The sequence below is a fragment of the Stegostoma tigrinum genome, chromosome 16 (assembly GCF_030684315.1).
Source record: "Stegostoma tigrinum isolate sSteTig4 chromosome 16, sSteTig4.hap1, whole genome shotgun sequence".
Classification (NCBI taxonomy): domain Eukaryota; kingdom Metazoa; phylum Chordata; class Chondrichthyes; order Orectolobiformes; family Stegostomatidae; genus Stegostoma; species Stegostoma tigrinum.
Genome location: NC_081369.1, coordinates 50,506,137 through 50,521,719, shown reverse-complemented (window position 1 = coordinate 50,521,719; position 15,583 = coordinate 50,506,137). Strand labels below are relative to the sequence as shown.

At 40.1% G+C, this 15,583-nt stretch overlaps 1 long non-coding RNA gene across 1 annotated transcript in view; it reads right to left on the bottom strand.

Annotated features, from left to right (window-relative positions):
- LOC125459997 (uncharacterized) overlaps positions 1–14,015 on the bottom strand; it is a 62,526-nt gene extending 48,511 nt beyond the window's left edge. Inside the window, exon 1 of the long non-coding RNA XR_007249150.2 lies at positions 13,680–14,015. This is a non-coding gene — a long non-coding RNA (uncharacterized LOC125459997). The remainder of the gene's footprint in view (positions 1–13,679) is intronic.
- Between the last annotated feature and the right edge of the window lie 1,568 nt (positions 14,016–15,583).

Sequence of the window (15,583 nt, the reverse complement as noted above, 5' to 3'; positions counted from 1 at the left end):
ATTCTACTGTCTGCACAGCAGAATCAAAACCTAGATCACCAGATTGTTACATGGATCGCTAGATTAACAGTCCAGCAGTAATACCACTAGGCTGCGGTCTACTTCACTGTTTTTGTACCTGGTACCAGTCCTTCCTACCTCAAGGTGCAAAGCAATGGATCCATTTGTAAAGACACAATATGGAATTTATGCCTAATGTCTGTTCAGAGAAGTTAATGAGAAAATCTGAATTCTGTTCATAATTATAAATTGTTTTGATAAGATGAATAAAGAAAATGCATTTTGACATTTAATTCAGTCAGAAACTTCAGGAAATAAGTTTGAGATCCACAACAAAAAATGAAAGATATAATTAGAGATTTTATTTTATACACAGGACCATGAATGCAGTAGCAGTAACAATGGTGAAAGACTATCATTAAAATGGACATTCAGCACAATGCATAGGAACTTAGCTGTGAACTGATATAGGTGACAATAGGACTCAAGTACCATTGGAAATCAGTGAAACAAGAGTCATCTTGGATTTTGCAACAGCAATATCCATGAAGATGCTTGAAATCTTTTCCTTCTACTTTTAAATATTCAGCACAACACTTCACTTCTTGAAGAAATGAAGCTACATTGATAAAGTCTGAAACACCTCGATTTTTTTCATCAATAATGCCTTTGACAAAGATGAGTGATTATTATGAATCCTTATTTAATTAACAATGCTGCATTTTAGTAGAAGTTCCAGATTCGATCAATCTTGCCAATTAGAATTGGAAAGTATCCGTCATTTTATCTTGAGCAGTGCACCAAAGAATTGGCAGTAATTCAAACAGCGTATGATTGACTGCAATTGTAAATTACCTGGTTGAAATGAAAGCACATGTTGGGATACCGGGATCACAGCTGTGCTATGTTAGTAAGAAATCCTGCTACCTTTTGGCCATTTCATTCTTTTGCTTGTGGCATTACTTTTTCTTCCTTTTACACAATATAGTTCAAGCAAAAGGCCAATATGCATTTCTGATCATTATCAAGCTGTATATCTGGTCATCACTTCCCGACAATGCTCACAGGAATTTCAATATGCACTTAATTTATTCATGGAAAAGGTTTACTATCAAATTAAAGGCACATTTTCTGTGCTTGGTCTGTGCCAAACTAAAATTTGGCATTGTTTGCATTATAAAAATGTGTGTCATTATATAAAACATAATAAAGTGTACAGTGGAACAATTTATTGGGGCACTTAATGTCTCTCAATACAGCTTTAACATAGTGAAGATGATTAGCAATAAATTGAATGTCATTATCGTAAATACAAAGATCTGCAAAATTACTGGTTGATTAGTATATGATTTTTATCTTTCTTCCAAAGAAGGCTAAGGACTTAGTATCAATGCCAATTGTTCAATGAAGGCTACAAGTTCATACTTCAACTCTGTTTAATGCCTTTGAAAGACTGATGATATTATGTTTGATATTTGTCATTAACATGAATTTTCTATGGTATGAGGATAATAGCTTGAAATGGAAACAAGCAAGCATTTGTGCTCAACATAACAACCAAACTCCACAATGTTTTAAAATTTTTGAGTCTGTCTAATCTGTGATCCAGAGACCAATCAAATAGTAGGCTCTTAGTTCTTCAGGGTAAAAGTGTATTTATGGCATGTAAGCTGTAAAGGGTTAAAAGACATAGTAAAGGCACAAAAGTACTTGGCTGATTCAAAGGACAGAATTGTTAATGATGAATATGTTTGAGCTAATTACCATTGCTGCCAAATATTTTTGAGCTAAAAGTAAGTGAAATGGTCTCCTGCCAACGTGAGTATTGCCAAATACTGTTTTCAAATTGACGTTGTTCACTCATAAAGGGCTTGTTTTTGCAATTTTAGAAAAATTCCTTCTGGTAACACAAAATATATGCCTTTACTTTATCAATACTCCAAAGAATGTTTGTTGATGTTATTACTGTCTTTTTGGAAAGTCTGTTAGGTGACACACTTACTGCTTGATTTTGTCTATAAGAATTTCCTTCTTTACCACAGACAGTCAATAAAAATGACAGAAATAAAAGATATTCATGTTTGTCATGCTCTTAGTATTTTAACAGAACAAAAAATAGAAGGAATATCCAATAAAAATGAATAATTCTAACAAGCAATATACCTAGATGTTGCTGTGAGGATTTGGCTCAGCTCTGAGTTAATTAATCTTTCAACCATCCACATATTATTTAATTTTGCAAAAGAGAGGGTATATGCAGTTAAAATTGCTTTGATGCGCAGCCTGCCATCCCTACTCAGTTCCAATTCAACCTGAATACATGCAATTCGGGGTCCTGGGAAATATTTAGAATTCCAATGCATTTTTAACTGGAAAGGTTGTAAATTCCACATAACATCCAAAACAGATTGACTAAACCTCATGAAACTGGTTTCAGCTGAGTCTGGAAAAATGATGTAAAATGGCAGTCAGGTGAAGATCTTCACATCATTTGGCTGTTCAACCCATTGACTATTGTCCGCCATTCAATGAGGTAATGTCCGATCTAATTCATCCTCAACCCCAAATTCATGTCTTATCACCTTAAAACCTGATTCCCTTACTGAATTGATCTTAGCCTTGAATATACAGACTAAACCAGCCTTGATAATCCTCTGTGTAAAAAAAAGTCCATACATACGCCACCCTTTGAAAGAAGAAATTTCTCTTCATCTCTGACATAAATGGGTGAGCCTTGACTCTGAGATTATGCTGTCTGGTCCAAGCCTCTTTCACAAGGGGAAACAACATCTCCATATTTACCCCGACAAACACCCTAATAAGATCTCGTCTTATTCTTTTGAGCTCCAATGAAAACAAGCCCTACTTACTCAACCTCTCCTCATAAGAAGATTTCCCCATACCAGCAATCAACCCAGTGAACCTTCTTTAGACTGTCTCCAATGACAATAAACTTTTCCTTAGATAAGGGGACCAAAACTCTTCACAGTATTCTAGCTTTTGTCTTACTAGTGTCAGTGTAGTTTCAGCAAGATCTTCTCTCAACTTTTATATTCCACTCCCTTTGAAGTAAAGACTGAATTTCCATTTGTCTTCCCTATCATCTGCTGAATTTGGATGCTAGTTTATTTTGTGATTCTTGCATGAGGACCTCCAAATCCTCTGTACTGCAACTTTCAGTATTCCTTCCCCATTTAAATAATCTACATCTCTTCTGTTCTTCCTGCCAAAGCACATATCCTCACATTCCCCCCCGTTATATTCCATCTGTTAATTTTTACTCCACTCACTCAAACTGTTTCTAGCCCTCTGAAGGCTACTTGTCTCAACTTCAGTAATTGCCTTCCCACCTATTTATGTGTCCTCCACAAACTTTGTGAAAGTACATTCACATCAACACCGTTGAGCGTTAAAGAACTGTGGTTAGATTGTCTCTTATTAGAGATGGTCATTGCCTAGCATTTATGTGGTGTCAATGCTACTTGACACTTGTCAGCCCAACCGTGGATTTGTCCAGGTCTTGTTGTATTTGAAGGAAGGCGGCTCCAGTATCTGAGGAGTTGTGAGTGGTGCTGAACATTATGGAACCATCAGCGAACATCTCCACTTCTGACTTTATGATGCAGGGAATGTTATTGATGAGGCGACTGAAGATGGTTGAGCCTCAGAAACTACCCTAAGGAGCTCTGCAGAGGTGGCCTGGAGCTGAGATGACCAGCCTCCAAAAAACACAACAATCTTCCTATGTACCAGGTATGAGAGTCTGTCCCTGATTCCTATTGATTCCAGTTTTGGCAGGGTTCCCTGATGCCACTCTTGGTTGAATGCAGCCTTGGAGTCACTCTCACCTCACCCCTGGATTTCAGCACTTTTGTCTATGTTTGAACCAATGCTGTAATCAGATCAGGAGCTGAGTCGTCCTGGTTGAACCCAAACTGGGTGTCAAACAGCAGGTTATTGCTGAGAGGTGCTGCTTGATAACACTATTGATGGCACCTTCCATCACTTTACTCGTGATTGAGAGTAGACTGATGGGGCAGTAATTGAATTTGTTTTGCTTTTTATGGGTAGGACATTCCTGGGCAATTTTCCACATGCTCGGGTAGATGCCGGTGTTCTAATGAACTGAAATGTTTTCACGGCCCATAACCTCTGCAGTATAATAAAATGTGAGGCTGGATGAACACAGCAGGCCAAGCAGCATCTCAGGAGCACAAAAGCTGACGTTTCGGGCCTCGACCCTTCATCAGAGAGGGGGATGGGGTGAGGGTTCTGGAATAAATAGGGAGAGAGGGGGAGGCGGACCGAAGATGGAGAGAAAAGAAGATAGGTAGAGAGGAGAGTATAGGTGGGGAGGTAGGGAGGGGATAGGTCAGTCCAGGGAAGATGGACAGGTCAAGGAGGTGGGATGAGGTTAGTAGGTAGGAGATGGAGGTGCTGCTTGAGGTGGGAGGAAGGGATGGGTGAGAGGAAGAACAGGTTAGGGAGGCAGGGGACAGGCTGGGCTGGTTTTGGGATGCAGTGGGGGGAGGGGATGAACTGGGCTGGTTTTGGGATGCGGTGGGGGAAGGGGAGATTTTGAAGCTGGTGAAGTCCACATTGATACCATTGGGCTGCAGGGTTCCCTCCCACAATAGTGCACACAGTTTGACGGAGAGGTATTTGGCTACAAGACTACTGTTTAGAATTTAAACATGGGCAGTTAGTGAACATGAACTGGCAATTTAAGTTGAAGGATAAAGTCAGCAGTGGCAATAGTGGTTTATTAAGATAGTCCAAAAAGCATGGAATAAATACATTCAAACAAATGTGGAAAATTATGAGGGATGGATTTTCCATCTGTGGTTAACTACAAAAGACAATACTGCAAGATATGTCAGTAGATTGGGCAGAATATATAAAAATCAAAGAATAACTAAGAGATTAATGAGGAGGCAAGCATTAAGTTGTGGGAGAAAGTTATCAAAAATGCCTCTCCCTCAAACTGTGTTCACTATTGTGGGAGGGAACCCTGCAGCCCAATGGTATCAATGTGGGCTTCACCAGCTTCAAAATCTCCCCTTCCCCCACCGCATCCCAAAACCAGCCCAGTTCGTCCCCTCCCCCCACTGCATTCCAAAACCAGCCCAGCCTGTCCCCTGCCTCCCTAACCTGTTCTTCCTCTCACCCATCCCTTCCTCCCACCTCAAGCGGCACCTCCATCTCCTACCTACTAACCTCATCCCACCTCCTTGACCTGTCCATCTTCCCTGGACTGACCTATCCCCTCCCTACCTCCCCACCTATACTCTCCTCTCCACCTATCTTCTTTTCTCTCCATCTTTGGTCCGCCTCCTCCTCTCTCCCTATTTATTCCAGAACCCTCACCCCATCCCCCTCTCTGATGAAGGGTCGAGGCCCGAAACGTCAGCTTTTGTGCTCCTGAGATGCTGCTTGGCCTGCTGTGTTCATCCAGCCTCACATTTTATTATCTTGGAATTCGCCAGCATCTGCAGTTCCCATTACCTCTGTAGTATCCAGTTTTTCCAACTGTTCTTGATATCACATGGAGTGAATTAAATTGGCTGAAGACTGGTATCTGTGATGCTGGGGACCACTGAAGAAGGCAGAGATGACTCATTCACTTAGCACTGATTTTTTTCTCTGAAGAAGGGTCCAGACCCGAAATGTCAGCTTTCCTGCTTCTCTGATGCTGCTTGGCCTGCTGTGTTCATCCAACTCTACACCTTGTTATCCACTTAGCACTTTGGTTGAATGCTTCAACCTTATCTTTTGCACTGACGTGTTGAGCTCTTCAATCTTTGAGGATGGGGATATTTGTAGAGCCTCCTCCTCCAGTGAGTTGTTTAATTGTCCGCTACTATTTATGACTGGATGTGGCAGCACTGCAAATCTTGGATCTAATCTGTTTATTAAGTCTGTCTATCACTTGCTGCTCTTGCAATTATAATGCAATTATGATTACGTTATGTTTTACTATATGCTCTGCTATTACATCCTTTACGATAGACTCTAATATTGTTTCATTGACAAATGTTAAATTAACTGCCCTATAACATTACCAGTTTATTTGTGTCTCAGTTCTAAATTAATGTGTTACATTCGTAGTTTCCAATCCTCTGGGAGTTTTCCAGAATTTAAGGCTTCTTGGAAGATTACAGCTAGTACATCTGGTATCTCTGTAACTACTTCCTTTAAAATCCTAGGATGCAGCTCATCATGATCAGGTAACTTACTGGCCTTTAGCCCCATTCACTTCCTAGCGCAGCGAACTTTGTTTTAACAGGCACCTTACAAACTGGCACTCTATAAACCAGCAAAAATTATGTATGTTAAAACAGGACATTTACTGTATATTTGCGATGTGCAAGTAATTATTGAGGGCATAAGTGATAAGAGTCTCTGCCCCAAAGTTTTATTTCAGGCAAAGTTGTATTATTATTTGGGTGATTTATGCTGTAAATAAAGCATAATGGTGATATGCACACCCCCTGCATTATGTTTCTGGATCTTAGTGTGTGTTTTTACATTATGTGGACCTCCTGATCAATTGGAATATTGGATCAACTGATGCACACCTGGTCCCATAGATGCCAGTTAATAAAATGTTTGCTATACCTTTTTCTAGTGATACTTAATGTCTTTATTCCAACCCCTCACCTCAGTCAGTTGTTTAAAATCTTTGGAATGCTATTAGTATTCTTTACCATAAAGATGAACAAAATATCTGTTTAATTTCTGCGCTATTTCCTGGCTCCCATTATTATATCACTCTCATTCTCTCAAGGGTCTATATTCACTGTTGCCTCTTCCTTTTTAAAGAGCCTCTCACCGTCTATTTTTATTCACTCTCATGGATTATTTTCTACTTCTTTAGTCCTTTTTGTTGGCTTTTAAAATTTCCATGTCTTCTGCTTTACCACTAATCTTTGCCATGTTGTATGTTTTTTTTCTTTCAAAGTTGATACAGATTTTCATTTCCTTGGTTGACCATGGTGTATCCTCCTCCTAAAATCCTTTCTCCTCAATGTGATATATCTTTTCAGTGAGCTATGAACTTTTGTTTTCAATGTTTGTCATTGTGCATCAACTATCTCTTCTGCTAAACCTCCTTCCCCAGTCTACTCCAACCAGCTTAGCACTCACTCCCATGGTAATGTCCTTATATAAGTTTCTGTCACAAACTGAATGCTAACTTAGAATCCTTACAGAATAGAAACAGGTCCTTCGGCCCAACAAGTCCACACTGACCCTTGAAGCATTCCACCCAGACCCATCCCACGTAACCCATACACCCCATGACCCTATGGACAATTTAGTTGGTCAATCCACCTAGCCTGCACATCTTTGGACTGTGGGAGGAAACCTGAGCACCCAGAGGGAACCCACACAGACATGGGGAGAACGTCCAAACTCCACACAGACAGTCGCCCGTGGCTGGAATTGAACCTGGGTCCCTGGCGCTGTGAGGCTGCAGTGCTAAGCACTGAGTCACCGTGCTGCCTAACGTCTACCACGTGATGGTCACTCTTCCCTAAGGGATGTTTTATTTTGAGATTCATTTATTAAGCCTGTGTTATGAAGCATTACTAGATCCAAAACAGGCTGATCCCTGGTTGGATCCACAACAGATTGTTCTAGTAAGCTGCCTTGAATATACTCTTACGAATTATTTTCTTGACATGAACAGGTTGCTACAGCTACTATGCAAAACTGTGAAGGAGGACCCCTTCAACATTTCAATGTCTGCCTGGAACAATGCCCCTCACCAAATCTCGCACTGGAAATTAGGCTGCAAGTAGCTATCAGTATCATGGGCAACAGCTGTGCACAGGCCAAAGGGGAAATTCCACTCACTTATCCATGGCCTTTTAATTAGCTGAAGAAGATGTGCACCATTTACAGATGAGTATTGCAGCAGCCTCCATGAAAATGTCTTTAGAGCAGAATGATGCCAGCAAATGGGCACTCCAGCCAGGCACACAAAATTATGCATTTGCCTGCCTCACCTCTTGCTTCTCAACATTGAGGCAAGAGAGTCACTAAATGTGTCCCACGAATTACCTGCAAATCAGTAATGATAGACTTCTTGTAAAATTGATTGCTAAGTTGTTAAGACTTCTTGGTCACCCTCTCGGGCGTTGCATCTCTGCAACAACTTGTGCAGCCAGAGTAGTAGCAAGTTTGATCTCAAAAAAAATTTTTTCCACTGTTTATCCAAGCTCTTAAGAGGAGATACCACCTCACTGGGAAAGACTTTCATGCTGAGTTGGAGGCTGCTTTTGCACACCTCTTGAATAGCTGATTCAAGAATGACATTCACAGATGTCTAAAAGCCAAGAAGCATGTGTTCAGAAGTGTTCAGGAGTGGTAGGAAATTCTGGAGGGGCTGGGGGATAGAATAATAACATTTCAACAAGTAGTTTACATTAAGACCAGAATCTGACCACTGGTGGAAAGTTGTTTCTGAATCATAAACCTGCAAAGGAAATAGATCTTTTGGAACTCCTACCTATTTTATGAAGCACAGTTTATGGAACGAATTCCTCACTGGTGCAATTTGAAATTGATAAATGTCAACTAATTATGAATTTCATTCTGCACAAGGGAAGTTGCATTTTGCAAACTGACCCAATTTCTCTTAATTTTGTGCTGATTTTGGCACATTTGAAAGTGGAAAATTACAAACCACTGAACAGCGATTTACAAAATTAGTACCAACCCCATTGGCTTTGCATAAATAAATAATCATCAACTCTGCAACTGTACATCATTGTGACTGACAGAGGGGGAGGGAGAGAAAAAGCGAGAGAATTTGTGATTATTTGAAGATTGCTGCCCCAGATTCTCCCTAAGTCACATGGATATGGACAATGAAGTGTCTTTATTTTTGATCACTATCCTGAAATACAAACCCTGTGAAAGCAGCATCACTATAAGGCAATCAAGAAGTAAAAAGCAGCCCCCATTAATTCAGAGTAAGGTGGGATGCAGATTAAGTGCAGTCTGATCAGGATTGTCCACTACCACCCAAGCACAATGATCAGGAACAGGAAAGGGAGACTTAAAATCCAAGGTCACAGGACATTGACTAGTGTATGTATTTATATGACAATCTTCTTGCTTTTTATATTTGTTCACAGGAGGCAGGAGTCACTCGGCAGATTAGCATTTATTGCCCAGCTTTAATTGTCTGTATAGCAGTTAAGAATCAATCACATTGAGGTGGATATGGAGTCACATGCAGCTTAGACCAGGTAATGATAGCAGATATCCTTAGAGGACGTGAGTGAACCAATAGTTTTTACAACAATTAACATTGGTTACATGAACAGAAGTTGCTGGAAAAGCTCAGCAGGTCTGGCAGCATTTGTGAAGAAAAAAAATCAGAGTTACCGTTGCAAGTCCGGTGACCCTTCCACAGAACTGTTCTAAGGGTCACCAAACCTGAAATATTAACACTGAATTATTTTGTTCACAGATGCTGCCAGAACTGCTGAGCTTTTCCAGCACCTTCTGTTCTTGTTCCTGACTTACAACATCTGCAGTTCTTAACATTGGTTACATGTTCACCATTAGGCCAGCTTCTCTTTTCATTCTGGATTTTAATTGAATTCAAATTTCACCCTTTGCTATAATGTGATTCAAACTGAGGTCCCCAGAACAGTAGCCTGGGGTTCTTGATTACTAGTCTATTGACATTACCACTACAACACTGCATCACTCTACTGGATAAAAATAGGATATTTGGTCCTACTACTCTAAGCCAATGTTATTGCTCCATATGGGCCTCTTCCCACCCTACTTCATCCAACACTTGGAAGTGTATCTTTCTATTGCTTTTTCCCTCATGTTCTCATCTAACTCTGGTTAAGTTTACATTTTCACAACAATATCTCTATGTGACAGTTCCTTATTTCTTACCACTCTCTGAATATTTCTGGAGACCTTTTGCTGGAGTTGCGTTCGGATAATTTCGTCATTAATATGAAATATGAAGTAAGAGCAAGAATTAATCATTTGGTTCTTCGAGCTACTCTACCATTTCACAAGATCCTGGTTCATCTGATTGTGGTCTAAACTCCATTATATTGTCTACCTTCATACGTTTTGATTATTTTGGGAATCATAACTTATTTATGATTTCTAATCTTTGATTCCCAAATATTATTTTAATTTTATTTGTTCAAACATGGGATGTTGGAATCACTAGTTGGACCAGCGTTTATTGCCCCTCTAGATGTTCTTGACAAGTTAAGGTAAGCTTTCTTATTCTATTTGCTGAGCGTAAGCTCTCAATGCCTTTAGAGTGGAAGTTTTAGGATTTTGACTCACCGGAACTGAAGGAACGGAGATATATTTTCAAGTCAGGATGGTGTGAGGCTTGGAGGGGAGGTTACAGGTTGTGACATTCCCATGTATTTGATGTCCTTGTCCTTCTGGATGGTAGTCGTTCTGGCCATGGTAGGTGCCATCTTAGAAGCCCTGGTCAATTTCAGCAATGCATCTTGTAGATGGCACATAATGTTCATACTTATGACAACTGCCTGTGTGAACTTGTCAAAATACAATTATACCCTCTTTTATTAGTATTTGGCAGATCACTTTTCCTCACTCCTCTGTCGATGCAACTTCAGAATAGTGGGGGCAGTGAATCCATTTACAGAAAGCATCGGGGATGCTGTGCATGGAAAAATGTCGAGTGTAATCACAACATGTGCTAAAGTGAGGATCAGTTAAGGTGCTTTTTTTCCTTCATTCTTTTACAGGATATGGGTGTCACAAGCAAAGCCAGCAGTTATAGCCCATTGTCCTTGAATTGAATGCTTGCTGAGCTACTTCAGATTGCAGTTAAGAGTCAACTACATTGTTGTAGGTCTGGAGTCACAGTTAAGTCAGATAAGGTCAGAAGTCACATGGCACCAGGTTATACTCCAACAGGTTTATTTGAAATCAAAAGCTTTCGGAGTGCTCCTCCTTTGTGAAGTGAACACTTCAGCTGATAAAGAAGCAGTGCCCCAAAAGCTTGTGATTTCAAATAAACTTGTAGGTCTATAACCTGGGGTCATGTGACTTCTGACTTTGTCCACACCAGTCCAACACCAGCACCTCCACATTAGGTCAGATAAGGACAGCAGATTTTCTTCCCTAAAGGGTATTATTAAAACAGATAACATTTTACAACAATTGGAAATCATTTCATCATCACCATTACTAATGCCAGATACATTAATTGAGCTTAATTTGTACCAACCGTGATGGGATTTAAACCTATTTCCTTTGTGCATCTGCCTGGGTATCCAGGACCACTATCCATAAGACATGACCACTGTGGCACCATTGCCCCACGTTAAAGAAAAGACCAGTTTTCCAAAAATTGGAGAGGTCACTGTTTGCTCATTATCTCAATTTCCACATGAAAAATTGCAATGGATGAGTGACACTTGTTGAATACAACTCAAATATGAGCCGATATCTTTGGAAAAGAGGTAGAAAGAAGAACAAACTGGGCTGTTGGATAATTAACTGTGGAGGCAACAGAGAAATAAATCATACAACTGTAAAAGAAACAGGAACAGGAACATTTACGTCCCTCTTAACCTGCTCAGCTATTCAATAAGCTCTGGCTCTGGTCTGAACTTCACTTTTCTGTCTGCCCCACATACCCTTGACTCCCTTGTCAGTAATCTGTCTAACTCAGCCTTGAATAAATTCCAGCCTCAACTGTTGTTGGGGAAGGTAATTCCAGATTAATGACCTCTAAGAGAAAAAAAATCCTCAATTTCATTTTAAAACCAAGACCAAAGCCAAGAATAGTGCAGTGAATACAAGAGCTGGGTGCTCATGTTGTGACTGTACAGGACATTGGTTCGGACATTTTTGGAATATTGTATGCAATTCTCCTTGCAATAGGTGGGTTGTTATGAAACTTGAAAGGGTTCAGAAACAATTTACAAGGATGTTTCTGGTGTAGTTGTGTTTGAACAATAGGGAGAGGGTGAATAGTTTGGGGCTATCTTTCCTGGAGCATCAGAGGCTGAGGGGTGACATTATAGAGGTTTATAAAATAATGAGGGACATTGACAGGATAAATAGACAAGGCCTTTTCCCTAGGGTGGGGGAGTCCAAAACTGGAGGTCACAGGTTTAAGGTGAGAAGGCAAAGATTTAAAAGAGGCCTAAGGGGCTACTTTTTGTACACAGGGTGGTGCATGTATGGAATACGCTGCCAGAGGAAGTGGTGGAGGCTGGTAAAATTGCAACATTTAAAAGGCATCTGGATGAGTATGTGCATCCGACAGATTTAGAGGGATATGGGCCAAATGGCAAATGGGACTAGATTTATATAGTATATCTGCTCAGCATGGACCAGTTGGACCGTAAGGTCTGTTTCCGAGCTGTTTATCTCAATGACCTCTTAAAACCTGTGTCTCCTGGTTCTTTCCTACAAGGAGAAACATTCTTTCTGAACCCAAATCTGGTCAAATTCCCTTAGTATCAAAATGTTTCAATAAGAAATTGAATATAATCAATGATACTGAACAAATATGCATGTTGTACACACTGGCTATGTTTTGAAAATAATGTATAAAACTCGTTGCGGCAGTGTCGGTGTTCGTCAAGGGTGGACCAAGTGAGAAGGCGCACGACGCCAGGTTATAGTCCAACAGTAGCGCTCAGAAAGCTTGTGATTTCAAATAAGCCTGTTGCACTGTAACCTGGTGTCGCGCGACTTCTGACTTTATTTTTTAAAAAATCTGTGTTAATAAAGGTTTTTTTTCCTGAGTTAAACAGGAAGAATAAAGAGATTATTTGCATGACCGTTGTATCAGTGAGGCAGTAATGTTTGCCCCACACTTGTCTAGGAAGATTATGGTTTTCATAATGGCGATCGCTGCACTATGTAGCTTGCAGAGTGCATCCTAACAAGGATGTAAACTGCGACTTGAAGGGCAAAGATTTATCTCGCCTCCTCTCTAGTCACTGTCATGCTGGAATAAAATAAGGAAAGTCCTTAATGATGCAGTATCATTCATTGCATAGCACGGAGACCATAAAAAAGAGGCACACATTTACGCTGCAGTAATCTCCCCGGGTACCATCAGATTGCTGCTCCCAGCACACTGGAAGGAAGACATCTCTGGATCGAGCTGATATAGCGAGAGATGGCCCGTCAAAACATTATCAGCCAGCATACACCAATCAACTCTGAGACTTATAGACAGCTGTACAAAGGACGGAAAATTGCTGGCGCCGCCGTGCTCTTTACAGGGTCACCTCACAGCTGAAAATACGAAATGCTATGCCATGTAAACTGGTGAAAAAATACAGGGGAGGGAGTGCGAAAAAGTTAGTGAAACAGCCTCCAATGATATAAATTAACACGGATAACTACTGTCACTGTACTTTCTCACTTCAATGGCCAATTATGTTCTGAACACAGACAATCTAATTGCCATAGAACAGAAAGCAATGTGGCTTTTTGGAAAGATTTTTTTTCTGGGGAGGGGAGAAGTCTGCTGGCATTGGTTTCAAAATATTTATTTTGTTAGTCATATAGTTAGCAGCACTGACAATCTACCAGCGTGTTAACACCACAACGTCGGGTCAACTGTAGAGTCCAATACACAAAATCAGAGCGAGAAAGCACACAAACTGATTGTGTTTCCTCATACCTACCGGATCGAACGAGCGTCTTGATTTTTGGAGAACTGGTTCCGGAGACACACACAAACATACACAATCCGATTCCGCTGCTTTTGTGTATGTGGCTTTCACAGATTCCTGCGGTGCCCGTCTCATCCTCTTCCCCCCCTCCTCCCCAAACTCTTCACCTTTCGCCATGATTGACAGGACTCTGGGGAGCGAAGGGGTTAGCACCTCTGTCAGAACCTGGGTCTCTGCTGAAGTTGAGGACTGCAGATCGATTATCAGCCTGTTCCAGTTGGGACCCATCTCTCAGCCTTTTTCTGACAGGATGCCGGACCTCTTCCACTGACAGAGACGTATAGTAACAAGGACTGAACGAGAGTAAATTGTCCGTCAAAACTGCGGCTTCTCCCCCCTAACATTATGATCATCATTGTATTGACCACAGCCATTGGAATGTTAAAAATGCAGCGTTTTTTTTTCTGTCGCTGTCCCCTCGATTCAAAAATTCCTCAAAAAATTTCATCAGAATATAATATTACTGTCAGCGTCTGAGCAGTAAAAGCTGACAAATTTGCTACTTGGTATATGTTCGCCGGTGGAAAACTTGCCCATTAGCGTTTATTTCTAGTGAACAGCTGTCCAAACAAATCAGAAACAGCCTCCAAATAAAATATGGATCAGAGTGTGTTTTGAAGCTCGATTCCAAAGTTCTGTAGGGTTGCTCGTTTTATTTCACTCGTGCTCAGAATTATAATAAGGGGAGCTTAATGGTGGAAATGATCAAGCAATTCAAGTCTTCAAATTTAAATGGCAAGAAAATATAGTTTCAATAAAATATTACAAAACGTACAATTTGTGTTTTTTCAATCATCAAAAAGAGAGCAAAAAGTAAAGGATTATAAGTTACAATTATATATATATTCAATTGCAAGTGTGTGTGTGTGTTTAGCAGAAATATAGAACTCCCTCTATGATTCTGAATGCTCTTTAATCAACCTGTTCAGCCATTATGATGCACCTCTGGAGCAGGAACAAAAACCCTCTCTGTGGTTCTATTTGTATGCTTAATGCATCTTTTTAAGTACAAAATATTTTAATGAGCCATATATTGTTAAATACTAAACACAGTCAGAGTTTTATTCTTCAATTGGATGTTGGCTTTATATCCACACGAGAGTCAACCACATGCCATGCACCAGATCATGAAGCAACTGCTTTATCTGGAACTCAGCTGCAGCAGGAGACTCCCAAGAGGATAGTGGAAACATTTGAAGGATGTCTTCAAGATTTTCTTGAAGGGATCAAACATACAGCTGACTCATGGGGAACCTGGTTTATATCCAACCTAAATTTTGAGTCCTTAATGGAGAAAACTAATTTGGGAAGGCATCAAACACATTGAGAGACATTGCTAAGAAAGCGAAGAGACAAAGCTGAAGTTTTAGATGGTGTACACAAACCTCCAAATAATCCAGTCGGACTGACCTTTCAAGCACCACCTAACATCATATTGCATTTTACATATTATATAATGTAATTCTGTTATAAAGTCAGTTAAAATGAAGGTTAACGTTTCCTAAGATTTATCTCTTAAAACCACAAGCAAAACAACATTTAGTTAACATTAATATGCAAGTGGAACACAACATATCTAGAGAGCTTATGTTGATGCATTGTTGTGTGTGCATTTCCAGACAGCGATATCTTGAAGTACCTTGCTTGCTTGTGCAAATTATACCAGGTTGGACTAATTTGACATGACTCTTTTCCTTATGTTGCTAATAATTCATTCTACCAATGTAATTTAGAATCATGATTGCATTTGATCCATTTCACATTGATTTTTATGTCACCTGCAATAAGATATGTGAATCTGATAATGATTAGATTTACCATTTTTGGATGATTATAGAATAATGCATCACTAATTT